This window comes from Dendrobates tinctorius, unplaced genomic scaffold, assembly GCF_039654945.1.
Source record: "Dendrobates tinctorius isolate UK_male_01 unplaced genomic scaffold, ASM3965494v1 ptg000086l, whole genome shotgun sequence".
NCBI lineage: Eukaryota > Metazoa > Chordata > Amphibia > Anura > Dendrobatidae > Dendrobates > Dendrobates tinctorius.
The window spans coordinates 18,266,220-18,293,380 of NW_027361754.1; the positions used below are offsets into that span (position 1 = coordinate 18,266,220).

A 27,161-nucleotide genomic window follows, 5' to 3' on the forward strand; every position below is an offset into this window, starting at 1 on the left:
ACCAGCTATTGTGGTACCCGAACTCCTGGGCCTGCTCCTAACAATCCCTGTATAGAGGTCGGCTCCACCTGGCAGCTCGCCCGGGGCCCCACGGTGCCACGGTCCAGAGGGTCCACTCCTGGAGATTTGTCTCCTGACTAGCCGTGGTAACAGTATGATCAGGCCATGGACTCCACCGGTACTACTGCTACTACCCAAAAGGAGTTGCTCTTCTTGCGGGAGAATCAGGGACGCATCATGTCCATCATGAAGTCTTTGTCGGCCCCGCAGGTGACTGATCCTGGAAATGCCACTCAAGTGGCCAGTCTTCAACAGGAGCTGGGTCAGCAATGAGATACTCAAGCCCATATTCTGAGTTACATGGCCTCCTTTGATAGCCGCTTGTTGGTCCTCCAGTCTGCCGCTGCGATCCCGACTCCTCCCCCCGTGTCTACAGCTCTCTCGGCGCCCCACCTCGCCAAGCCGCCGCGGTTTACTGGTGATCCCAAACTCTGCAGGGGGTTCTTAAATCAGTGTAGCCTCCATTTTGAATGGTTGCCTCAGCAATATCCCTCTGACCGGGCCAAAGTGGCCTTCATTATGTCCCATCTGGAGGGCGAGGCCCTGTCTTGGCTGAATCCTCTCTGGGAATGTGATGATCCCGTTGTCTCGAGTCTTCCGGTCTTCTTGGATACTTTTTGCAGGGTTTTCGACGAGCCAGGTTGGTTAGCCTCTCTCACTGAGTCCCTTTTTAACCTACATCAGGGATCGCTCACAGTCGGGCATTACGCGATCCGCTTTCGCACTCTCGCCTCTGAGCTCGGCTGGAACAACGTGGCTTTGGTAGGGGCATTCTGGCGTGGCTTTTCGAGCAGAATAAAGGATGAACTCGCGGGTCGGGATACCCCGACCACCTTGGAGGACCTTATCTCGCTGGCCACCTGCATTGACCTACGCTTCCAGGAGCATGCCCGGGAGTCAGTGAGAGAAAGGAGGTCCACCAGGCCAGCTTCCTTTTCCACCCGGTCTGTCAGTCCCCGTCCTGCCGGGTCCTCATCTCCCTCCTCGGTCAAATCCATGCAGGTAGATCACCTCAAGTTGGCCGAGTTGTGTCGGGGAGAGAGGCGGGCACAAGGTCTATGCCTCTATTGCTGAGGCTCGTCACACTTTGTCTGTACCTGTCCTGAGAAACAGGGAAACTCCTCCACCTAGGTCAGGTAAGAGAGGCCTCCCTAGGTGCTAATGATTCCTCTCAGCCTCTTACCATATCTGTTATTTTGGTTTCAGGGGAGAGACGTGGGTCCAAGGTGGCCTATGTGGATTTGGGCTCGGCAGGTAACTTCATCTGGCGTGAAGAGGTGGACAAATACCAGATTCCCGTGGTTACCTTATGTAATCCTCACCTGATTGCTGCTGTGGATGGCAAACCGCTACAGGAGACCGTCACCTTGGTCACTGAGGAAGCGGAGTTGTAAGTTGGAGCCTTACATCGAGAGAAGATAGCCTTTTACATTCTGCCAAGCTTTCCCATGCAATTCTACTCGGTCTTCCATGGTTAAGGACTCATCAGCCTGTTCTCAACTGGTCTTCAGGGGAGATACTCCGCTGGGGGCACCCGTGCCAAGCTCGCTGTTTGATTCCTGTCCGTCTAGCGGATGCTCCTCAGCCACCTCCAGACCTTCCAGGCCTTCCCTCAGCCTACAGTTCCTACGCTGATGTCTTTGATAAGAAGGAAGCAGAGGTTCTTCCTCCACACCAGCCGTTTGACTGCCCAATTGAACTAGTCCCCGGTTCAACCCCCCCCAAGGGGCAGAATCTACCCCCTGTCTCCCGCAGAGACCGTAGCCATGTCCGAGTACATCCCGGAGAACCTCGCCAAAGGCTTTATACGGAAATCCTCGCCCGCGAGAGCCGGGTTTTTCTTCGTCAAGAAAAAGGACGGATCTCTACGGCCGTGCATTGACTATAGGGGCTTGAACGAGATTACCATCAAGAACAGGTACCCTCTTCCACTCATTCCGGAGCTGTTTGACCGTCTCAGAGGGGCTCGGGTCTTCTCCAAGCTAGACCTTAGGGGAGCCTATAATCTGGTCCGTATCCGTGCAGGTGACGAGTGGAAGACTGCTTTCAACACTCGAGACGGCCATTATGAGTACCTGGTCATGCCCTTTGGTCTCTGCAATGCTCCTGCAGTGTTTCAAGAGTTTGTCAACGAGATCTTCCGGGACCACTTGTACTCCTGTGTGGTCTCGTACTTGGATGACATCCTCGTCTTCTCTCCGGATCTCTCGTCCCACAGAAAGAGTGTCCGCCTGGTGTTACAGCGTCTTCCGGAGAATCGCCTGTATGCTAAGATAGATAAATGTCTCTTTGAACAGACCTCTCTGCCGTTTCTGGGATACATTATCTCTGACACTGGGTTAAGGATGGATCCCGAGAAGTTGACTGCCATTCTCAAATTGCCTCGCCCCGTCGGAGTAAGAGCGATACAACAGCGTCTCGGATTCGCCAATTATTACCGGCAATTCATCTCTCACTTTTCCGCAATACCCAGACCTATTTCTGCTCTCACCCATAAAGGGACTACTCCCAATGATTGGACTCGAGGCGGAGGAGGCCTTTCAGACCCTAAAACGGGCTTTCTCCAAGGCCCCGCCGGTGCTGCATCGTCCCGAGAGCAACTGACCCTTTGTACTTGAAGTGGACGCTTCCTCGACAGGTGCAGGGGCAGTATTGTCCCAGAGATCCGCCTCCGGTCATCTGCACCCCTGTGGCTTCTCTAAGGCCTTCTCCATCCGAGTGTAACTACTCGGATCACAAGAATCTGGCTCGAATCACAAGAATCTGGCCTATCTCCAGTCTGCCCAGAGACTCAACCCTCGTCAGGCCAGATGGTCCTTATTTATTGCCCGATTTGACTTCGAGCTCCGTTTTCGCCCCGGCAACAAGAATACCAAAGCCGACGCTCTGTCCAGGGTCTTCCAGCCACACGAAACAGTGGAGGAACCTTCGCATATCATTGACCCCACTAGAATCATTACAGTGGCTCCAGTGAACTGGCTTCCTCCACCTCCTGGCAAGACTCTTGTGCCTGAAAACCTCAAGCTAAAGGTCCTACTATGGGGGCACTCCTCCAGACTGGCCGGCCATGCCGGAACTAAGAAGACCCTTGCCCTTATCACGCGTCACTACTGGTGGTCCATGCTTCGCCAAGATGTGCTCGATTTCGTGGCCTCTTGTCCCTCCTGTGCAAAAACAAAGTGCCACGACGACCTCTGTCCGGCTTGTTGCTTCCATTGCCCATCCCCGAGGTTCCTTGGGAAAACATTGCCATGGATTTCATCACCGACCTACCCACCTACCCCGTTCTTCTGGCTGTACAGTCATCTTGGTGGTGGTGGATCGTTTCGCCAAGATGGCCCACTTTGTCCCTCTGCTCGGTCTCCCCTCGGCTCCTGAGTTGGCCAAAGTTTTCATCCATCAGATCTTCAGACTCCATGGACTACCTCAACGCATTGTGTCTGACCGAGGGGTTCAGTTCACCTCCAAGTTCTGGTGGGCACTTTGTAAGCTCCTGAATGTTTCCCTCGACTTCTCCTCTGCCTACCATCCACAGTCCAACGGGCAGGTGGAGCGTACCAACCAGACGTTGACTGGGTACCTTCGTCATTTCTCCAATGCCTACCAGAACGACTGGGTTGACTTATTCCCCTGGGCAGAGTTTGCCTATAACAACCATGCTGGCGAGTCCTCGGCCAAGTCTCCATTTTTCATTGTGTTTGGCAGACATCCTGGTGTTCCCCTTCCGATAACCCCTGCCTCCAAGGTACCCACGGCCAACACCTTGTCCTATGAATTTTCCAAGATCTGGGCTGAGACCAAGACGTCACTCAAGAGGGCCGCTGATCGGATGAAGAATTATGCCAATAAGAAGAGATTGGATTCCCCACTGTATCGTATCAGGGACAAAGTCTGGCTCTCGTCCAACAAGATTGGTTCCATGCTACATCAGTCCGTTTGAAATTCTTTGACGTATCAACGAAGTCGCCTACAAATTGAGGTTGCCTGCTTCGCTCCGGGTCCCGAACACCTTCCACGTCTCTCTCCTGAAACCTGTGGTACTCAATTGCTTCCATTCCGTGTCTGATCCTGGTTCTCAGCCGGTTGGTGCTGATGATGTCTTTGAGGTGGAGGACATCATCGCCATGAAGAAGGTTAGAGGTAGGACTCTTTTTCTTTTTGACTGGAAGGGCTTTGGTCCTGAGGAGAGATCCTGGGAACCTCGGGAGAATATCAATGCTCCCCGTATCCTCAAGAGATTTTTTGCTAATCTCAGGGAAGGGCGGCTTAGGGGAGGGGGTACTGTCACGCCGCCTCCGCATACTCACCCGGCCTCTGCTCCCACGCCGCAGCCGCCTGACAGCCACGGCTGTCCCTTCTGACAGGCTCACGGCCAACGGGGTCTCTGCATGCAATGCGCATGCGCCATAGGACACGGCCGCGCCTCCCTCCTGTTACTTGTGCTCCGGCAATGCCCTCACCCGGGAGCACCTACGGACCAATGGCAGACCTGACAGGGCCATATCAGGCCGTTCCCCCCCTGAGGGAGGCGCCTGATCGTTGTGTTTACTAACAGGATGGGCCCTGCTTCCTCGTGTGCTCTCTGCAGTCTCGCAGTCCTGTCTTCAGTGATTCCTGCAGTAGCCTCGCAGTCCTGCATTCCGTGGTCCCTGCAGTAGCCACGCAGTCCGGTGTTCCGTGGGTCCAGCTATCTACACTCCAGTCCTTCAGTCCTACTCCAGTCCTGCCTCCGGTGTTCCTGCTCCACCCTGCTATCCACACTCCAGTCCTTCATTCCTACTCCAATCCTGCCTCCGGTGTTCCTGCTTCATCCTGCTATCCACACTCCAGTCCTTCAGTCCTACTCCAGTCCTGCCTCCGGTGTTCCTGCTCCAACCTGCTATCCACACTCCAGTCCTTCAGTCCTACTCCAGTCCTGCCTCCGGTGTTCCTTCTCCATCCTGCTATCCACAATCCAGTCCTACAGTCCTACTCCAGTCCTGCCTCCTGTGTTCCTGCTCCGTCCTGTTGTTTATGCTCCAGTCCTGCAGTTCTACTCCGGTCCAGTCTCCAGAGATCCCGCTCTGTTGTCTACGCTTCTGTCCCACACTCCTACTCCAGTCCGTCCTGAGCCGCCCCTCTCGGTACTGGCTATCGTGCCCGAACCCCTAGGCCTGCTCCTAACGATCCCTGTATAGGGGTCGGCTCCACCTGGCAGCTTGCCCGGGGCCCCTCAGTGCCACGGTCCAGAGGATACACTCCTGGAGATTTGTCTCCTGACTAGCCGTGATAACAGAGGCCCATTTCATGAAACAGACATCACATAAGATCCAAACAACGACAAAGGATGACCCCTATAGTTGTTTGTAATAGCCGGTGAACAGCAATTCCTCATTAAGGCCTTTGGGTGGAGAGACTCTGCAGATTATAAATCCAGACAGGCTTAAATACATCTGCACTCACCAGGGTGCAGCGGACCCAAGTAAAATGGCAACTGCACAGGTGCAATAATACCAAATGAAATAGCCAGCCTACAATCAGGGATTGGCCATGTGGAACACCAGTGCAGAAAAATAATCTGCATGTGGCAGTGTTCACACAGGGAATACAGAGCTTCTGGTTCACAGCCTCTTTGTAACACCATATAGGGGGGCTGCCCAGTGCTAACTAGAATGCATCCCGTGTGAACAGAGGCCACAGTAAGCAGAACCATTTGGGCCCAACTGCACCCTGAAAAAATATACAGTGCACAAAAACTTATCAATATATGTAAGGTATTGGTTGATATTATGGCCATAATATGGAAGCTGGCAAACAGCGTCAAAGTTCCTTACACTTGCCAGTCCTACTCTAAAATGAAAACCTCAGAAAGAGGAAAAATCCTCCAAAAAAATCAAGATAAAACCAGACAGGCCTAAATACATCTGCACTCACCAGGGTGCAGCGGACCTAAGTAAAATGGCAACTGCACAGGTGCAATAATACCAAATGAAATAGCCAGCCTACAATCAGGGATTGGCCATGTGGTACACCAGTGCAGAAAAATAATCCGCATGTGGCAGTGTTCACACAGGGAATGCAGAGCTTCTGGTTCACAACCTCTTAGTAATACCATATAGGGGGGCTGCCCAGTGCTAACTAGAATGCATCCCGTGTGAACAGAGGCCACAGTAAGAAGAACCATTTGGGCCCAACTGCACCCTGAAAAAATATACAGTGCACAAAAACATATCAATATATTTAAGGTATTGGTTGATATTATGGCCATAATATGGAAGCTGACAAACTGTGTCAAAGTTCCTTACACTTGCCAGTCATACTCTAACATAAAAACCTCAGAAAGAGGAAAAAATCCTCCAAAAAAATCAAGATAAAACCAGACAGACCTAAATACATCTGCACTCACCAGGGTGCAGCGGACCCAAGTAAAATGGCAACTGCACAGGTGCAATAATACCAAATGAAATAGCCAGCCTACAATCAGGGATTGGCCATGTGGTACACCAGTGCAGAAAAATAATCCGCATGTGGCAGTGTGAACACTGCCACATGCGGATTATTTTTCTGCACTGGTGTACCACATGGCCAATCCCTGATTGTAGGCTGGCTATTTCATTTGGTATTATTGCACCTGTGCAGTTGCCATTTTACTTGGGTCCGCTGCACCCTGGTGAGTGCAGATGTATTTAGGCCTGTCTGGTTTTATCTTGATTTTTTTTGGAGGATTTTTTCCTCTTTCTGAGGTTTTCAGATTATAAATCCATTTGCTTTCACAACGGAGTAAACAATTGACAATGTCTCCCCATCTAATATTGGAGCGTATACTTTCTAGTCCCATAGTCTTAAAGCTGGAGGTCCTGCCCCGGCGGTGTTTCAAAAAATGGCTTGCGACAGACGTGAGTGTCTTATTCTTGTCAAAATCCCTTTGAGCCGTTGAGATGGTAGAAAGATGCTGTTGCATTTTTCTCCTGATCTCCTGTGTGGTTGGTCCCATGTAAATCTTGGGGCAGTCGCCGAAAATAGCATAAACTACGTTTCGAGATCTGCAGTTAAAGAATTCTTTTGGTCTGATCTGAAAAGGAAGAGTAGAGATAGAATAACCATCCTGTCCGATCATGAACTGACAAACATTGCAATTGCCACAAGGATATGAGACAAAGATCCTGGTGCCACGGTTAAGTTTCACCATTGGCCGTTGATAATGGCTATGACACAAGCTGTCTTTTAAGTTCTTGGCTCATCTGGCAACCAGAGATGGAGAATGGGAAACAATGGGAGCAACCCTTTTATCGCTCATCAAGATGTCCAAAATGTCAAGTAACACCCTTCGGATATCGGGCCACTGGTTATTAAAAGTTGTAATCAGAGACAGTGGCCAGGAGGAATCGCGTACCTTCTTTGTGAAAAGCTTTTTGAGATGCAAATTTAAAGGCCTCAGAAACAATCCTTTTGGAGTAGCCCCTCTTCCTAAAACGTAGAGACAAATCCTTAGCTTCATGCAAAAAATCTTCTTCAGAGCTACAATTTCTTCTAAGGTGCAGAAATTGGCCCTTCGGAATACCTGATTTAAAGTGATGGGGTGAAAACTAGTGAAATGGAGGAGACTGTTGGTAGCTGTAGTCTTACGAAACAGGGTGCATCTAATGCCGGCATCCACAATGAAGAGTTTCAAATCCAGAAAATCAATGGATGTATCTGAAATGTTAGAAGACAGTTTTATATTTAATTGGTTCTGGTTGAAGTCCCCAATAAAGGCTTGACAATCCTCCACCGACCCAGTCCAGAGCAGCAAAACATCGTCAATGTATCTTTGCCAAATCAGAACATTGGACATAAATGCTTGATGTTTATAGACTACCAGCTCCTCCCACCATCCTAAAAATAAATTAGCATAGGACGGTGCGCACCGTGCACCCATAGCAGTCTCTGCCATTTGCCTGAAGAATTTTCTGTAAAAAACAAAATAGTTTTTGTCTAGAATGAAGTGTAGAAGTTTCAGGTTGAAATTGTCATGTTCTGGGGAACTTTCCGATTTTTTAGAGAGAAAATATAACACTGCTAACATACCTGATTGGTGAAAGATACTCGTATAGAGCGATTCTACATCCATGCTCACAAGAAGAGTTCCGTCAGGTATAACCAGATTTTCTAGAGCCTGCATCAGATGGGTGGAGTCTCTGGTAAACAATTTTAATGTCACAACCATGGGTTGAAGAAAGTGGTCAGCATAAATACATGGCCGTTCAAAGAGGCTACTGATGCCAGAGACAATTGGTCTACCTGGTGGTGCTGATAGCGATTTATGTATCTTTGGAAGTATGTAGAAAGTTGGAACAATTGGGGACAGCGTAGTGAGAAAATCTTCCTTTTTAGACACCACATTATCTCGAAGGGCACTGTTGATGAGAAAATCAATTTGCTCCTTAAAAAATTGTGTAGGGTTAGATGGTAGCAACATATAGCAGTGTCCTCCATACAATTGCCGTGTGGCCTCTTTCTGGTATAGGTCATGTGGCCACAGGACCACATTCCCCCCTTTGTCCGCTTCCCTTATTACAAAATCCATATTATTCTTTAATTTGCATAAGGCTTCCCTCTCTTTCTTACATAGATTATCCTGTTTGTGGGGCTTTAGATGTAGCTTCTCAATGTCTTTGCAGACTTTCTCAAAGAAAATTTGGACCGCTGGAAAGAGCAAAAAAGAAGGCGTAGCTTGGAAAGGGAGCCGTCTTGTAAATCTGCTGCAGGTTGCCGAGGATTTATTTTCCCGTAGCAGATCCAAAAGGTCGTTAAACACCTGTCTTTCGTTGTCAGGGAGATCATCTAGGAGAGAGGGTTGATGGTAAAGTAACTTAATAGTGATTTGACGGCAAAAGAGGTATAGATCCTTAACCAAGACAAATTTGTCGAGTGGATTCATGGGGGAAAAGGAGAGCCCTTTGGATAAAACATTAGTTTCCAATTCTGATAAAGCATATGATGAAAGGTTCACAATTTGCAAGTTACCTTCCACACTCCTTTCATTGGTTGCTTCACTTAGCGTCTCCTGTTGAAGTGTGTCTCCCTCTGATAGGTTGGGGAACAGTCAGTGGTGTAGCGACTGTTTGTGGCGCCCGGGGCGGTCGAAAAATTTGCCGCCCCATTGGTCGTTGATAATCCAGAAGCATCCGAAGAGCCCACACTACACTCAAAGATATCTGCTGTTATTATTTCTAAATTTCTAGACTTTCATCTTCTTGCAGTTCTCTATATTTATGTATGTATTAGCTTGATGATGCTGGATGAAGACCTAATGGCTTTTTTATAATAATTTTTAATAATGTGACAGAAAAAAAACAGAAAGTACAAATTATTTTCGAAACTTGGGTAAAGTTGTTTTATTTGTAACAGTCACGTAACACTCACTAACAATTATGATTCATTATTCAGGCCATGTTCACAATAGTTAATTCGACTACAAAAAGAACTGCTGCAATGCATGAACTCAATGCAAAATTTACAAACAAACTCTTCGTGCTCTCCTTTCGGCAAAGTTTTTGATAACAGTATCAAAATTGAGACCATCAGCAAGCTCCCTCTCTATGGAGAGGACTGACAAGTCTGTAAGCCTTGTTTGACTAATTGTAGATCGAAGATAGTTCTTTATGAGCTTCAATTTGGAAAAGGATTGCTCGCAGCTGGCAACGCTAGTAGCTCGGGTAAGGAAGATGCGCAGCAAGATAACAATATTAGGGACAGAATCTCCAAGGCGATATCTCTGTATGAAGCTCAAAACTTCTAAAGGTCCGTCGATTCCGTCGTTTCCTGAAGCTTCCACAAAATACTTCAATCTCCTTTCGACCAAGAATTCCTCTTTTTCCACCTCGTCATCAACTTCGCTGAGCTGGCAATCGTAATTATCATCAAGCAGATTTGACAGTGCAAGGACAGCGTATTTCTTTGCAAGATCATGAACTTGTTGAAATCTGCTGTATATTTCTTCAGTCAAAATGTCTATGACAGACAGCATTTCCCGTCTCAACTCAGCATCAAATGTCATCACTGCATCAGTCGATCCGTCACCATCCATTCGTTTCTTTTTGCGAATTCTATGCTCCATGCTTATCCCCATTTCAGAGCAGAGCTTCTTGGATTTGTGCATTGCACTGTCCACCATTGCTTCCCTATTCTGAAGGAGGTAATCTCTCAACGCTGTGAGCTTGACAGAACTTTGGTGCAGATCCAGCCCTTTTGTTTGAAGATACTTCTGGGCATCATTGATTTCTGGCAGAACAGATTTCCAAAGGCTCAGAAACGACAGAAACGGAAATGACAGTAATGAGGTGAGAATTAAAGATGCATCTGTTCTTGTCGTCACATTTTCTCCTTCTTCTGTGAGCTGTTCTAGGGCCGTGACGACTTCTACTAATTTGTTCGCCACAACATTTACAGCATCTGCTCGACTGCTCCATCTAGTCTCCACAAGCCGTTTGCTGCTTAGACCAGTCACCTGAATCAAAACATCCCAGTGATGCGTAGATGCAGAAAAGAACGAAAACAACCGGTCCAGTGTGCCGAAATATGTCACAGAGTAAATCGACACAGAAGCTGCATGTACACAAGCCAGATTCAGGGAATGGTTTGAGCATGGCACAAACAGAGCTTTCGGGTTGATTTCGGAGATGCGCTTCTGGACACCTGATCGATGGCCTGCCATAACAGCAGCATTGTCATATGCCTGGCCACGGCAATCATCTAATCATCTATCGGAAGCCCATCATTCTCCAGTTCTGCCAATATCAGTCTGGAAATTTCCTCTGCGCTTTTACACTTTGTCTCAATGAAGCAGAGAAATGATTCCTGCACCTTCACTTCATTTCCGTCCAGTTTCACGTAGCGCAACACCTCGCTCATCTGGTCCTTGTGAGATATATCCGGAGTGCTGTCAAAAATTATGCAAAAATACTTGCTTTCCTTTACCTGTGCGATGATTTTCTTTCTCACATGCTCTGCCAAAATGCTCACAAATTCATTTTGAACTTCTGGTGACAGATAAGAAGTAACGATTTTCTTTCCCAGCTTAACTTTTACCAAATGTTCGCGGAGCACAGGGTCATACTTGGCCAACAAATTAACCAATTCCAAAAAATTGCCTCTATTTTCCTGGCCTTCTTCATCTTTGTGGATGTCTTCCCGGTGACCCCGTAGTGCCAAATTCTGCTTGGAGAGAAATCTGACGATATCCAGTAATCTAGCTAGAATTTCTCGCCACTTCTTAGTCTCCTTCTCAATAACGCCTTCCATAGCTTTGTTAATTGTCTTTCCTTCAGCAAGCCGGATCTCTAGCTCCTTCCAGTTGAGGAATGCCTGAGCATGTGATGTGCTAACTTCGTGTTCATGTACTTTAGGATTTAATTTCCACCAGTTCCTGAAGCCCTCAGCAGCAGAAAAACTGGACAGCCCAGTTGAAAAAAGTCTGCAGCAAAAGCAGAACAGGGCCTCTTTTCAAAGGAGAATACACCATCCATGTTCTCAAACTTTTCTCTCCATTCCGCAAATCATGAAAAAACCATGTCTTTGTAAGTTTCTTCGTGTCACCTTTTGTTTTAGTTCCTGGTCGCATTACTTCCTGGAATTCACATTCGAGGTGCTGGACAGCAGCATATCCCTGCCGCACAATCATAGCGCGAATTTCATGGTCAATCTTAACAGGCCACATACCAACATCAGTAAAATCAGTTGGTATGTCCGTTTTCAGACCGACTAGTGGTTGCCCTTCCAATGCTTCAACTTCACGCGCACCATCTTCCGCATCACCGACTGTTTCGCATCATCGACACGGTCAATGGCGCCTTCCGCAGTATCAGTATCAACGTTAGCAATATCAACTTCATCTTCAGTCTCAGCATGAATGTCGTCTTTTGTTTCCGCTACTTCGGCTGTAGGCGTAGATGTCCTTCGGATGAACTTTAGTAGCGCGCCTTTATTCTTTGTTGCCTCCTCTTCTTTGGCTTTTTTCTTTTTACGGAATGCCGCACCGCTCTCTTTTACTCTCTTCATTATGATGCCTTCACTTACAACTCACGCAAAGATTCTTGAAAATACAAGCATAGGCCAAACTAATTTGGCAGGATGTGCATCAACGTTGCCGCAGGGCCGGCTGTGTTTCAACGTTCTTTAATGGCCAGCATGTAAAAAAAACACAGAGAAGGGGCGCAATAAGGAGTATGTATAGGGCCAAATGGTCACTCACATATTGGGGTTGTGCTGTGCACCTCTGCTTCTCCCCAGTATTGTGAGTGTGCGGCGGTGTAATTAGAGCACTAGGAGAGAGCACACCTGGTCACAGAGATTAAGGTCTGTCACCAGATTTGCAGAACTAACTTCTGTTCAGTTCAACATGATATAATGACATCTGAATTTAATATTGCCCCCTATGTACAGTACAAGAATATAACTACTATAATACTGCCCCTATGTACTAGAATATAACTACGATAATACTGCTCCTATGTACAGGAATATAACTACTATAATACTGCCCCCTATGTATAAAGAACAATATATTTTCTTCAGATGAACACATTACAGGTAAGTATATATTATATAATGGAATATAACAGGGTTTATATACAGAAATAGAACATGGTGTGAGTATATAGGTAGAGGTGTGCGTACACTGGTATATACCACATCTTCTGTATAATACCATGAGTGTTATATAGTGAGATGAATCACACTTTGCCATGTGCATATCCTTTCTATAGGTGGATCTCACATCCCCAGTGTATGCAGTTATATAGCTTCTATAGGGGAATCCTGGATTTCTCTTGCATCCATTACAGACTCACACGTTCAGCAGGAGAATCTCACGTCTCCTGCGGCGGTGGGTGAATTTTCAGATAAATAACTTCTATGGGTGAATCCCAAATTTATGGTGTGTATATAGTAATTTACATTAAATAGTTAAATCTCCGGTGTGTGTATACATGTGTATGCCTTTTATCGGTAAATTACAGGTATATGCCTTCTATAGGTAACTCAAGTGTATATAGCTGTAGCGTTTATAAGTGGTTCTCATGTTTATACAAGTATATAGCTTTTATGGGAGGTCCCCAGGTGAGTATATAGCTTCTATAGGTGACTGTGAAATAGAGGTATATGGAGTCTATAGGTGGCTCACAGTTGTTTATAGGGGTATATAGCTTCTATAGCTGACTCCTAAGTGTGTATACGGGTATATAGCTTTTGTAGACTACTGCCAGGTGTGTATATAGCTTCTATAGGTGGCTCCCAGGTAAGTATATAGGGGTATATAGCATATATAGGTGTTCCCAGGGATGTATACTTGTATATAGCTTCGATAGGTGGCTTCCAGAGGTGTATAGAGGTGTACATAGCTTCTATATAAGGCTCACTGGTGCCCTCCATGACTGGCTTACATGACTGGCATAAAAGATTGGCGTACATGACTGTCTTACATGACTGTGTTACATGAGTGGTGGAAATGACTGCCCTCCATGACTTGCATACATGACTCTCGTACATGACTGAGTTACATAACTGGCATACATGACTGGCTTACAAGACTGACATAAATGATTCGCATACATGATTGTCTTACATGACTGTCTTACATGACTAGCATACATGACTGGCTTACATTACATGACTGGCTTACATGACTGGCTTACATTACATGACTGGCGTACATGACTGGCTTACAGTTGTGGCCAAAAGTATTGACACCCCTGCAATTTTGTCAGATAATACTCAGTTTCTTCCTGAAAATGATTGCAAGCACAAATTCTTTGGTATTATTATCTTCATTGAATTTGTCTTAAATGAAAAAACACAAAAGAGAATGAAGCAAAAAGCAAAACATTGATCATTTCACACAAAACTCAAAAAATGGGTCAGACAAAAGTATTGGCACCCTCAGCCTAATACTTGGTTGCACAACCTTTAGCCAAAATAACTGCAACCAACCGCTTCTGGTAACCATCAATGAGTTTCTTACAATGCTCTGCTGGAATTTTAGACCATTCTTCTTTGGCAAACTGCTCCAGGTCCCTGATATTAGAAGGGTGCCTTCTCCAAACTGCCATTTTTAGATCTCTCCACAGGTGTTCTATGGGATTCAGGTCTGGACTCATTGCTGGCCACCTTAGAAGTCTCCAGTGCTTTCTCTCAAACCATTTTCTAGTGCTTTTTGAAGAGTGTTTTGGGTCATTGTCCTGCTGGAACACCCATGACCTCTGAGGGAGAACCAGCTTTCTCACCCTGGGCCCTACATTATGCTGCAAAATTTGTTGGTAGTCTTCTGACTTCATAAAGCCATGCACACGGTCAAGCAGTCCACTGCCAGAGGCAGCAAAGCAATCCCAAAACATCAGGGAACCTCCGCCATGTTTGACTGTAGGGACTGTGTTTTTTTCTTTGAATGCCTCTTTTTTTTCTCCTGTAAACTCTATGTTGATGCCTTTGCCCAAAAAGCTCTACTTTTGTCTCATCTGACCAGAAAACATTCTTCCAAAACGTTTTAGGCTTTTTCAAGTAAGTTTTGGCAAGCTCCAGCCTGGCTTTTTTATATCTCGGGGTAAGAAGTGGGGTCTTCCTGGGTCTCCTACCATACAGTCCCTTTTCATTCAGACGCCGACAGATAGTACGGGTTGATACTGTTGTACCCTCGGACTGCAGGGCAGCTTGAACTTGTTTGGATGTTAGTCGAGGTTCTTTATCCAACATCCACACAATCTTGCGTTGAAATCTCTTGTCAATTTTTCTTTTCCGTCCACATCTAGGGAGGTTAGCCACAGTGCCATGGGCTTTAAACTTCTTGATGACACTGCGCACGGTAGACACAGGAACATTCAGGTCTTTGGAGATGGACTTGAAGCCTTGAGATTGCTCATGCTTCCTCACAATTTGGTTTCTCAAGTCCTAAGACAGTTCTTTGGTCTTCTTTCTTTTCTCCATGCTCAATGTGGTACACACAAGGGCACAGGACAGAGGTTGAGTCAACTTTAATCCATGTCAACTGGCTGCAAGTGTGATTTAGTTATTGCCAACACCTGTTAGGTGCCACAGGTAAGTTACAGGTGCTGTTAATTACACAAATTAGAGAAGCATCACATGATTTTTCGAACAGTGCCAATACTTTTGTCCACCCTCTTTTTTATGTTTGGTGTGGAATTATATCCCATTTGGCTTTAGGACAAATTAAATGAATAATAATAATACCAAAGAATTTGTGTTTGCAATCATTTTCAGGAAGAAACTGAGTATTATCTGACAAAATTGCAGGGGTGTCAATACTTTTGGCCACAACTGTACATTACATGACTGGCGTACATGACTGGCTTACATTACATGACTGGCGTACATGACTGGCTTACATGACTGGCGTACATGACTGGCATATATTACATGACTGGCGTACATGACTGGCTTACATTACATGACTGGCGTACATGACTGGCTTACATTACATGACTGGCGTACATGACTGGCATATATGATGGCTTACATGACTGGCGAATATGACAGGCGTGCCGCCGCCGCGTACGTGACTGGTGGAGGCCAGAGCAGTTGAAAAGTTGTGGCATTTTTTTAGGACACTGATATCTGCTCTTGATGGAGGCGTTTGTATCCAGCACTGACTACATTACAGCAGGAGTAGTAGAAGACGCCAATCTCCAGGACTCAAGGCCTGTCAGATGGGTTGACCGGACGGACCGGGCGGTGTGTGTGGCAGGTCACGTGTCTTTCTCCCCTCGCAGATATCACGGGCATCGCTTCCCTCACTCACTGGCTCCTGTGTCCCGGGATCCGCTCCTGCATCACCTCAGAGCCACGTGTTCTTCGGGCTGCTCCGACCGACCAACCCGGCCTGAGCGGCCAGCACCTCCTCCAGGAGCGGACGGGTCTCTGAGTGCTCCCAGCACCGGCTCAGGAGCGGACAGCAGCCGGGGCTCCAAGTCGGAGTCCAGCAAGGTAGAAAGCGCCTGCAGTGTGCCTCCGCGGAGTCCCCACAGAGGAGAGGAATTGAATTGCTGGCTGCTTCTGCCGCGCCGCCCCCACACACGTGCCGCCTGGGGCAGACCGCCCCCCCACGCTACGCCACTGGGACCAGTTCTTGTAGTACCTGCCTTTCTTTCTGTTGCGGTCTATGCCTTCTCCGACCCCACCGGCGGCGCCCTCCACGTCGCTGGGGTCTGAGAGCAAAAAATCACTAAACGACATCTCCTGTCTAGGTACAGCTATATCAGTATTCCTTGAGACTTCTGAAGATGGACATTTATTCCCATGGTGGACCTATGTGTAGGCCCTCCCGCTGTTAAAGTCTGATTTGTCTCTATGGAATTTGTTTCTTTTACGGATAATGATCTCCTTTTCAAAGGAATCAATCAAAGTTTTTAGTTTAAGTTGAAAATTAGAATGGTGGAACATTTAGCCAAACCCTTTTCCCACGTAGTTTGGAATTCGGCCGAGGCTTCCCAAGCTGGGAATCTTTGAATACGAAGTCCACGGGGTACAAAGCCCGCTTTTTTGTATTCCTCAAGGCTTCTAATGTTCCACCATATCTTAGTTAAGGACTTATGTAGACCTATAATTTTAGAAGACAGTGTTTGAAAGTCCGACTCCTTATTAATATCCCCTAAAATAGTATTGGTGACATTGTCAAAAAGACCAAGCGCCCTATTGCTCCAGGCAGTCTCTCTAGAAGAAAGATCCATGCTGCATAAAATAAAAACTATTACTAACAATAACCAATGACAATGATGTGCCTCAACCAAGAATGGGGGATAAGAACCACCTGAATTAGCAATAATTGGGAAAAGAGGGGGTGGAGGGCACCATCAGATCCATATAAACAATGGGATACAAGCCTGGAGTATGTCAAAGGATATATGTAAAAACGAGAGAGACATACTATGCACCAGGGATCACCAATATGTACAAATTGTGAAATTCTTTATTCAGTTGATCACAGAAAAAACACCAGAAGTTAATAAAAACAATTAAAAACAAAGCCCCCATCTGATGTTACATTCCCCCTGAACACTGAACGGCTGGAAACACAATGTACCTGATTATAATCCCATGTGAACTAATATGGTCAAATGGACCAAAAAAATTTATACAGAGAGATTGATAAGCAATTAATTATATTTATGCAATGGTCACCATATTATGCTCATAAATCCCCCAAAGGCCTGGGGATAAGATATAATAACAATACATACACAGGGATATAAATACAACTGCTGCAGCAAGGCTCCAATTATAGTAGATAATTGTCTGATATAATGATTGGCTACTAGATGGCATCTGTGGAACCAATATGAAGGTAGGACTATGCTGACCTGCAGAGAACTACGTGCAGCAATGAAAGGAAACAATTTTATACACAGCAAAAGAAATAGATCAGACCAATAGAATGCCAAAGCATCAGAAATAGATCAATACAGCGTGGGTATCTGTTACCTGTTTTATAAGTCCGCATAACTTTTTGCGGTATGCCTCTGGTGTCAGCGCATACCGGGCCAAGATCACTTCTTTGACCCGCTCATAGTCCATGCAGTTCTCATCAGGTACCGTGCGATAGGCATCCGCTGCCTGGCCTGTCAGCTTGCTGGCCAGAACCTGAGTCAAATCCTCCGGCTTCACTTGATGAAAGGCACACTGCCGCTCAAAGTCCTGCAGAAAGCCATCAATGTCTTCCTCTGCCTCCCCCAACTGTCGGAAGGCATTATACTGGATTTTTTGTGGCTTACTGCTGACGGTACCTGGGTGGAGGCCAGAGCTCCCCCTGCTCGCTGACTCTCCTGTCTCCGCTCTGCCATCTCCATCTTGGCTAGCTCTATCCTGGTCTGCTCTGCCATCTTTTCCTTCAGATCAGTATGCACATCAGCCATCACCTCTCGTACGATCTCTACTGCAGGGTTTGGGCCATAGAACGCCAGTCTGCTCTTTACCTCCCTCTGGATTTCAGTCTCTTCCACGTTCACATTGGGAGGCGCTGCACTGTCGTGTTCCATGAAGGCTGCTATCAAATCCGCTTTTGTTTTGTTGCTGGCCATTAACCCTCGAGCTTCCACCAGGTCTTTTAATGTATTCCTCTTTAACTTCTGGTAGTTGTTTTCCATTCAGTCCTTTACTCCTATAGACAGGTTATCATATCCCACCGCCGCCACCAGTGTAACGGGGTCTTCTGTACTGTAATACCTGTTACATTATCACCCCGTGTTTCAGGAGGTCTGCTCTGCTTTTCCTCACTTCTGAATGAAGGACGCTGGCTCGGAAGGCTTTGTAACATGGGAACATATAAAAGATCACTGCTTCTCCACGTATTTCCAGTAAGACAACATTTTACTCACCAGTCTCAGAATATATATACATACAGAGGACAGGACAATCAATATGTGGCGGGCCAGTAGATAACAGGCTCCAATTAAGACGCCAGACGTACATTACAATAGCCGCAGGTGGCCGGCGACCCCCGATCATTTACCGTGGGATTTACAAAGGTGAGGGGAGGTCAGAAGTGGGATATCTCGTTTACCTCTGCCCAGGGGTCGCAGCCAGTCGGTTGCTGCATTAGGGGTATGCATCTCACATTGCACCTATCATACATGCATCTCCTATTTGGGGTGCTGGGGGGGGTTCTGTAACACGCAGGCTTCCAGACTCTCTACTTTGTCCTTCTTTTGGCTACCATTGAAGGTCCTAAGCTGGACTCGAAAACATGTAAACCTTTCTGTCTGGATGCACGAAATAAAGTGTCTGAATATTTCACACATTGAGTGCCAAGATTTTTGTCATTTTGATTGATGGGTTGAATACCCGACTTGAACACCAACAACCAAGCTATTCCTGAGTGCCATGCTCTCTTTAGATGCCTACAGTGAAGCATGGCAATAGCTCAGCAATGTCTACAGTTAAACATGGTGGTGGCACAGTAAAGAATGGTGGAGTATTGGTGATGTCTTCAGTGAAGAATGGTGGGGACTTGATGATGCCTACAGTGAAGCTTGGTGGTTATTTGGTGACGTCTATAGTGAAGTATTGTTGGGTCTCTGTGCTGCCTACAGTGAAGCACAGCTGTGGCTCAGTTGTGCCTACAGTGAAGCATGGCAGGGGGCTCTGAGATTTCTACAGTAAAGAACGGTGATGTGTACAGTGAAGTTTAGTTAAGGCTCAGTGATACCTTCAGTGAAGCATGGTAATGTCTACAGTGAAGAATGGTGTGAACTTAGTGGTGCCTACAGTGAAGCATGGTGGTGGTTTGGTTTCCACTCTGGAGCTGCTTTACTTCCTCTGTCACTGAAAACCTGCAGCTTATATAGAGCAAATTGGATTTACTTAAGTGTCAGGAAATCCTAGGAGAAAACATTTTGCTTTCTGTGAGGAGGCTGAATCTTGGGGTATCATTGGATCTTCCAAAAGGAAAATAATCCCAAGCATAGAAAATTCCTCTGAGTCTTAGTTTCAGAAGTAGTCCTGGAAGTTTATGGAGTGGCCATCACAGTCTCCTGACTTAACCCCCATTACCCAGAATGAACTAAGATCTCTAGGAAACGCTGCCAAAAATCGTTGTTTGTTTATGCATTGCATTTACATCAGGTGATAACAGCCAAAGGGGCTGTGTTAATGACTCATACTGATCGTGGAGTGACGAGGTCAGTAAAAGTGTCATTTTTTCTGGATTTGGCAAAACCACTTGTTTTATTTACATTGTTCTTATTTCATTGCTTTATTGCAAACAGTAGAACATTTGTACATTTTTTTGAAAAACCTGCAGCGGGGGGGATAATATCGGTTGCAGCTGAACTTGCTCTGAATAACACCCAGCCCTTTTGCTTTTGTTTCTGAAGTTCTGCAATTGCAGTAATCCAGGTATTACTGGAATGATTGCCAATGATGTGAAACCTGAATTGAAAACATGAAATGACAGCTACACCCTGGCTGCCGGTTATTGCTGCCCATGAACATTTTACTGGAAGACGCACCTCTGTTAGGCCAAACGTAATGGCCTAAATGTGCAATCAATCCCGTAGCGATAACATAATCTTTGAAATTCTAATACACCTGATTCACTGCGACTTGATAGTGCTCCAAAGCCTCAAATTGCAGTGAAAAACATGTATGTCTCTGTTCTCTTTTCCTCACACACCAACCTTCTTCCTTCCCTGCTGTACTGTCACAGACTATTTCTCATGTTTATTAAGTGTTTTATGGCTTCCTCACCTTATCTTTATGGTAAAGCTGTCAGCTTCACTACAAGATTCACTACAAGATAGTGTGGCTCTCGCGGCCGTACCCGGCCGCGCCCCCGCTCCGGCGGCGCCGGCTGTTGCCGCTCCCCGCCGGCGCTCCCGCCGCAGGGAGATCTCTCACCCAGCCCTTCGTCCTCCGACGTCCCTGCGCCCTCTCCTTAGGTCGCGGGCGCGCGCCAGCACTCTCTCTTCTGTCAGCGGTGGGCGGCGCTGAGGGCGGTGCGCACCGCCCACTTCCGGGTCCTATGATATTTCAGTCGTTCTCTCCGTAGTGAGGACGCCTGAGGATTGTGTTTCTTTACACTCTGTTCTGGCCCTCTCTGTCGTGTTAGGTATCTAGTTCTTGTCCTCCCTTAGTCCCCCTGCTGGTTTCTGTTCTGTGTTTGCTCCTCCTTTTCTCTCCTCTCCCCGCTCCCTAGGTCTCGTATGCTACCGTCCTTGTGCTTCCATCTGTTTCCTCCTGGTGTGCCCTTCCTCTGCTCCTGTGCCTCCTCCTGTATCCCCACTAGTAGCGGCTGCCTGCCGCCTCCTCATCCTTTAACCCTGCTCTGTCCAGTAATCTTGGTTGCGCTGTCGCTCCGTGTCCCCGAGCCGTCCCTCCTGGTACCGGCTGTCGCGGTTCTGTCCTCTGCGGTTTTGCCCCTAACGATCCCTGTATAGGGGTCGGTCTTCACCTGGCGCGCTCGACCCAGGGGCTCCAGATCCGCGACCCAGAGGGTCCACTCTCGGACATTGTCCTTCCCTGTCCGTTACAGTATCCTCAGGCCATGGACCCCGCCGGTGCCGCGGCTGCCACGCAGAAGGAACTGCTGTTCCTGCGTGAAAATCAGACCCGGATAATGTCCTTCATGAAGTCCATGGACACCCGGTTGTCTGCTCTGCAAACCTCTGACCCAGGACATGCCCCTCTCCTAGTCAGCCTTCAGCAGGAGCTCGCACAGCAGCGCGATGCCCAGTCCCACATTTTGGGTTATATGGCGTCCGTTGACGACCGACTGCTTGCCTTGCAGTCTGCCGCGGCCGCCGCTACCCCACCCAGGGACGCAGCCTCGTCTCCGCCCCCCCGACTGGGAAAGCCTCCCCGGTATGGCGGAGATCCTAAACTTTGTCGGGGATTTTTAAATCAGTGCAGACTGCACTTTGAGCTCTTGCCCCAACAATACCCCACTGATCGCGCCAAGGTGGCCTTCATTGTCTCCCATCTTGAGGGAGAAGCCCTGGCCTGGGTGAATCCCCTATGGGAGAGGGACGATCCTGTCGTGTCTAGCATCCAAAACTTTCTGGAGACGTTTCGCAAAGTTTTTGATGAGCCCGGACGCTTAGCGTCTACTACAGAGGCCCTCTTTAACCTCCGCCAGGGGTCTCTTATGGTGGGACAGTACGCCATTCGCTTTCGGACTTTATCGTCGGAACTTGGATGGAATAATGAGGCACTTGTGGGGGCCTTCTGGAGAGGCCTCTCAAGTAAGATTAAGGATGAACTTGCCGGTCGGGATACCCCAACCACCCTGGAGGATCTCATATCTCTGGCCACGCGCATAGACCTGCGGTTCCTGGAACGTGCTCGAGAATCGGTTAGGGAATGCAGACCCTTCAGGCTGTATCAAGCGCCCATTCTGCGCCCCTCAGCTCCCTCTACTAGTACCGGTCCCGAGCCTATGCAGGTTGATCGGATTAGGTTGACCGAGCAGCGTCGCAGGGAGAGGATGACGAACGGGCTCTGCCTGTACTGCGGTGGAGCCAATCACTTTGTGCGCACCTGTCCAGAGAGACCGGGAAACGCCTCCACCTAGGTCATGTAAGAGGGGTCTCCCTAGGTGATCATAATTCCTCTCTGCCCCTTACCCTTTCAGCCTTAATTATTTCAGGTCGGGAGTGCAGATCTGTGGAGGCGTATGTGGATTCGGGTGCGGCGGGTAATTTTTTCCGGCAAGATGAGGTGGATAAACTCCGGATTCCGGTGGTCATCTTAAAAGATCCGCGTGCTATCACCTCCGTCGATGGAAAACCTCTTCCCGAGCTCGTCACCATGGTTACGGCCGAAGTAGACCTACAAATTGGAGCGCTTCATGTTGAAAGAATTGCCTTCTATGTCCTGCCTAATTTGTCCCACGCTGTCCTCTTAGGATTACCCTGGCTCCGGCTGCACGAGCCAGTCATCGACTGGCGCTCAGGGGAGATCCTACGCTGGGGTCATTCCTGCCACGCACGGTGTTTGCGGTCTATCCTTCATCCTCGTCTCCTGCCTATGCCAGCCAATCTTCCGGGCCTTCCCGCACCGTACTACGCGTACGCCGACGTATTTAGTAAAAAAGAAGCCGATTCCCTGCCCCCGCATCGGGCCTATGACTGCCCCATCAACCTGATTCCCGGAGCCACGCTGCCCAGAGGGAGAACGTACCCCTTATCCCCAGCTGAGACCACAGCCATGACTGAGTACATACAGGAGAACTTGGCCAAGGGGTTTATTCGGAAATCCGCATCCCCAGCAGGCGCAGGCTTTTTCTTCGTTCGGAAGAAGAACGGATCCCTCAGACCATGTATCGACTACCGGGGCCTGAACAATATCACGGTTAAGAATCGATACCCGCTCCCGCTGATTCCGGAATTGTTCGACCGGCTGAGAGGGGCTCGGATCTTCACGAAGCTGGATCTAAGGGGAGCCTACAATTTGATTCAGATCCGCGCAGGGGAGGAGTGGAAGATGGCCTTCAATACCCGTGACGGCCATTATGAGTATTTGGTCATGCCGTTTGGTCTCTGCAATGCTCCAGCCGTGTTCCAGGAATTTGTTAATGAAATGTTTCGGGACCTCCTGTATTCGTGCGTAGTAGTGTACCTAGATGATATTCTTATCTTTTCGCCTGATCTATCCTCTCATCGGAGAAGCGTACGCATGGTCCTGCACCGACTCCGGGAGAATCACCTCTACGCCAAAATTGAAAAGTGTCTCTTCGAACAGACCTTGCTACCCTTCTTGGGGTATATCATCACAGACTCCGGTCTAAAAATGGATCCCGAGAAACTCTCTGCGGTACTCAAGTGGCCCCGTCCTGTCGGTATAAAGGCCATCCAGCGTTTCCTAGGATTCGCCAATTATTACAGACAGTTCGTGCCGCATTTTTCCATGGTGACCAAACCCCTCACGGCCCTGACCCGTAAAGGGACTAAGCCAAACAGCTGGTCTCCCGAGGCTGAAGACACCTTTCTGGCGCTAAAACGCTCCTTTGCCTCAGCGCCAGTCTTACATCGGCCGGTGGTCGGTAGGCCTTTCGTTCTAGAAGTGGACGCCTCTTCCACAGGAGCTGGGGCGGTTCTCTCTCAGCAAGCCTCCTCTGGTCGACTGGTGCCCTGCGGGTTCTTTTCCAGATCCTTCTCACCTGCAGAGTGCAACTACTCCATTGGAGACCGGGAATTGCTGGCCATTAAGATGGCTCTAGAAGAATGGCGGTACTTGCTCGAGGGGGCGGTGCATCCCTTTACTATCTTCACGGACCACAAAAACTTGGCCTATCTGCAGTCCACGCAGAGGCTCAACTCCAGACAGGCCAGATGGGCCTTGTATTTTTCTCGGTTTGATTTCAAGCTGCACTTCCGGCCCGGCGCTAAGAACGTCAAGGCGGATGCACTCTCCAGATCCTTACAGTCGCCTGAGGAGGACGAGGGTACATCGTATATTATCGAGCCTACCAAGATGATCACGGTGGCCCCGGTGAACTTTTCTGCTCCTCCACCAGGCAAGACCTTCGTACCTCGGAATAAGCGTCTGGAGGTGTTACACTTGGGGCACTCCTCCAAGGTTGCTGGGCACGTCGGGACCAAGAAGACCCTCTCGCTCCTCGCCCGTTATTACTGGTGGGCCACTCTCCGCCAAGATGTGGTGGATTACGTTGCTTCTTGCACAACCTGTGCTCGGAACAAGGTCCCAAGGACTCTTCCCTCTGGCCTTCTCCATCCGTTGCCTGTTCCGGAGGCCCCATGGCAGCAAATTGCTATGGATTTCGTGACTGACTTGCCTTGCTCAGCCGGTTGCACCACCATCTTAGTCGTAGCTGACCGCTTCTCCAAGATGGCTCATTTTGTCCCCCTGGCCGGACTGCCGTCAGCTCCAAAATTGGCCGAGATCTTCATCCACCAGATCTTCAGGTTACATGGTCTCCCCCTACGGATTGTGTCTGATCGAGGGGTTCAGTTTACGTCTCGCTTCTGGAGGGCTCTCTGCCGACTTATGGGTACATCCACCGATTTTTCCTCGGCTTATCATCCACAGACCAACGGGCAAGTGGAACGGATAAATCAGGGCCTGACAACCTATCTGCGTCACTTTTCCAACGCTCATCAGGACAACTGGGTCTCACTTCTACCTTGGGCAGAATTCGCCCATAACAACCACCCCTGTGAGTCGACCACCAAATCTCCGTTCTTTGTGGTCTCTGGTCGCAATCCGGGGGTTCCACTGCCCTTTACCACGTCATCAGGAGTTCTGGCAGCAGATGCTCTCGCCATAGACTTTTCTAAGATTTGGAGGGAGACCAGAGAGTCCCTCGTGAATGCCAGTGCTGGAATCAAGAAACATGCGGACAAAAGACGAAGGGACCTTCCTCCGTACCATCCTGGCGACAAGGTCTGGCTCTCGACCAAGCACATCCGCTTGAAAGTTCCTTCGTATGAGTTGAGTCCTCGTTACATCGGTCCCTTCGAGGTGCTAAAACGCATCAATGAGGTGGCTTACAAACTGAAATTGCCAGCTTCACTCCGGGTCCCCAACGCCTTTCATATCTCGCTCCTGAAACCTGTAGTTCTGAATCGGTTCCAACCAGCCTCCATTGCCCCTCCTTCGCCTGTTGGCTCGGATGACATCTTTGAAATAAGGGACATTTTAGCCATGAAAAAGGTCAGGGGGAGATCCCTCTTTCTTATTGATTGGAAGGGGTTTGGTCCTGAGGAGAGATCCTGGGAGCCTCGAGAAAACATCAACGCCCCCCTTATTTTGAAAAGATTTCTGGCCAATCTCAGAAAGGGAGGATGTAAAGGGGGGGGTACTGTGGCGCTCGCGGCCGTACCCGGCCGCGCCCCCGCTCCTGCGGCGCCGGCTGTTGCCGCTCCCCGCCGGCGCTTCCGCCGCAGGGAGATCTCTCACCCAGCCCTTCGTCCTCCGACGTCCCTGCGCCCTCTCCTTAGGTCGCGGGCATGCGCCAGCACTCTCTCTTCTGTCAGCGGTGGGCGGCGCTGAGGGCGGTGCGCACCGCCCACTTCCGGGTCCTATGATATTTCAGGCGTTCTCTCCGTAGTGAGGACGCCTGAGGATTGTGTTTCTTTACACTCTGTTCTGGCCCTCTCTGTCGTGTTAGGGATCTAGTTCTGGTCCTCCTTTAGTCCCCCTGCTGGTTTCTGTTCTGTGTCGCCTCCTCCTTTTCTCTCCTCTCCACGCTCCCTAGGTCTCGTACGCTACCGTCCTTGTGCTTCCATCTGTTTCCTCCTGGTGTGCCCTTCCTCTGCTCCTGTGCCTCCTCCTGTATCCCCACTAGTAGCGGCTGCCTGCCGCCTCCTCATCCTTTAACCCTGCTCTGTCCAGTAATCTTGGTTGCGCTGTGGCTCCGTGTCCCCGAGCCGTCCCTCCTGGTACCGGCTGTCGCGGTTCTGTCCTCTGCGGTTTTGCCCCTAACGATCCCTGTATAGGGGTCGGTCTTCACCTGGCGCGCTCGACCCAGGGGCTCCAGATCCGCGACCCAGAGGGTCCACTCTCGGACATTGTCCTTCCCTGTCCGTTACAGATAGCAGCTGCTTTCCCTGCCTTTGCTTTTATTCAGGCTATGATGGGGTCTCTGGATTGGCTAAGCTATACTATGTGATGTTATATCTACACAGTATTATGGAGAAGTCCATCCAAAGTCATTTAATTCTGACCAGTTGTACTTGTCTGCTGTGTAAAAAATGGTGCTGGTCATTTTAAGGTGATCTGCGCAAAAATCACAAATTGGTCAAATTTTTGGGTTTCACCAATCCTAAAAGTTTGACACAAAGTCGATTTGCACCAGATCAAAGCACCCATCTCTACTAACCAGTTATTATAATAATATCCAAGAGATTCTTTAAACTCTTACTGGTCTTGATTTCAGATGATTTCTTTCTACTCCACTATTTTATGTGACATTTTCCACATCAGTGGAAACTAGTCAAATTGGGACAATCTTTTTAGATTTGGAGTCCCCAATAGTGGTGCTACAGAGGATAAAGGTAAGGTAGTGGGATATGGGACGCATGAGTCAGACAAGTACAGGGCAGGTAGACTTCAGTTGTACACAGGTGGAGGTCAGAAAAAGGTGCAATTTGGGTCAAATCCAAATGGTCTTGGCAAGATGCACCTCCATAATGTACAGGAGGCAGTAGTACTTTATTGCTCAAGCATGGGAAGATGGGGAAAGGCTGTAATGAATGACCATTGGCCACTGACAAACTGGAAGTCAACACCCGTGGAAGGCACCTGCAGTGGATCCGGAGAGCAGCACCAAAGAGGATTGTAGTCACAGAACACCCACCCAGGAAAGCAGTGGTGGACAGAGGGATGGTTGACATGAACAAGCTACACAGGGAAGCGGTACAGAAAAGCAAATCACATTCAAGGTGAATGAACAGCAGGAATGGACATGGGAGTTAACCTCAAACAGCCCCCATGATTGGTCCACTCTGTCATCAGACCTCGAAAAGTGGAGTAAAGACGAAACAAAAAGATAAGATAATAAATATCACAATAAAAGAAAATACAATTGTTATAGTCTGTGTGAATCGATTCAGTACATCGACCACTTCCGTAATCTGTTCTAGTCTTACCTCTTGGCATCCGCAGCTCTTTATCGTATC

The 27,161-nt window shown here is 48.3% G+C and overlaps 1 pseudogene; it reads right to left on the reverse strand.

Annotated features, from left to right (window-relative positions):
• Positions 1 to 9,535: 9,535 nt before the first annotated feature.
• LOC141098029 (zinc finger MYM-type protein 1-like) lies at positions 9,536 to 11,701 on the reverse strand (annotated as a pseudogene).
• Between the last annotated feature and the right edge of the window lie 15,460 nt (positions 11,702 to 27,161).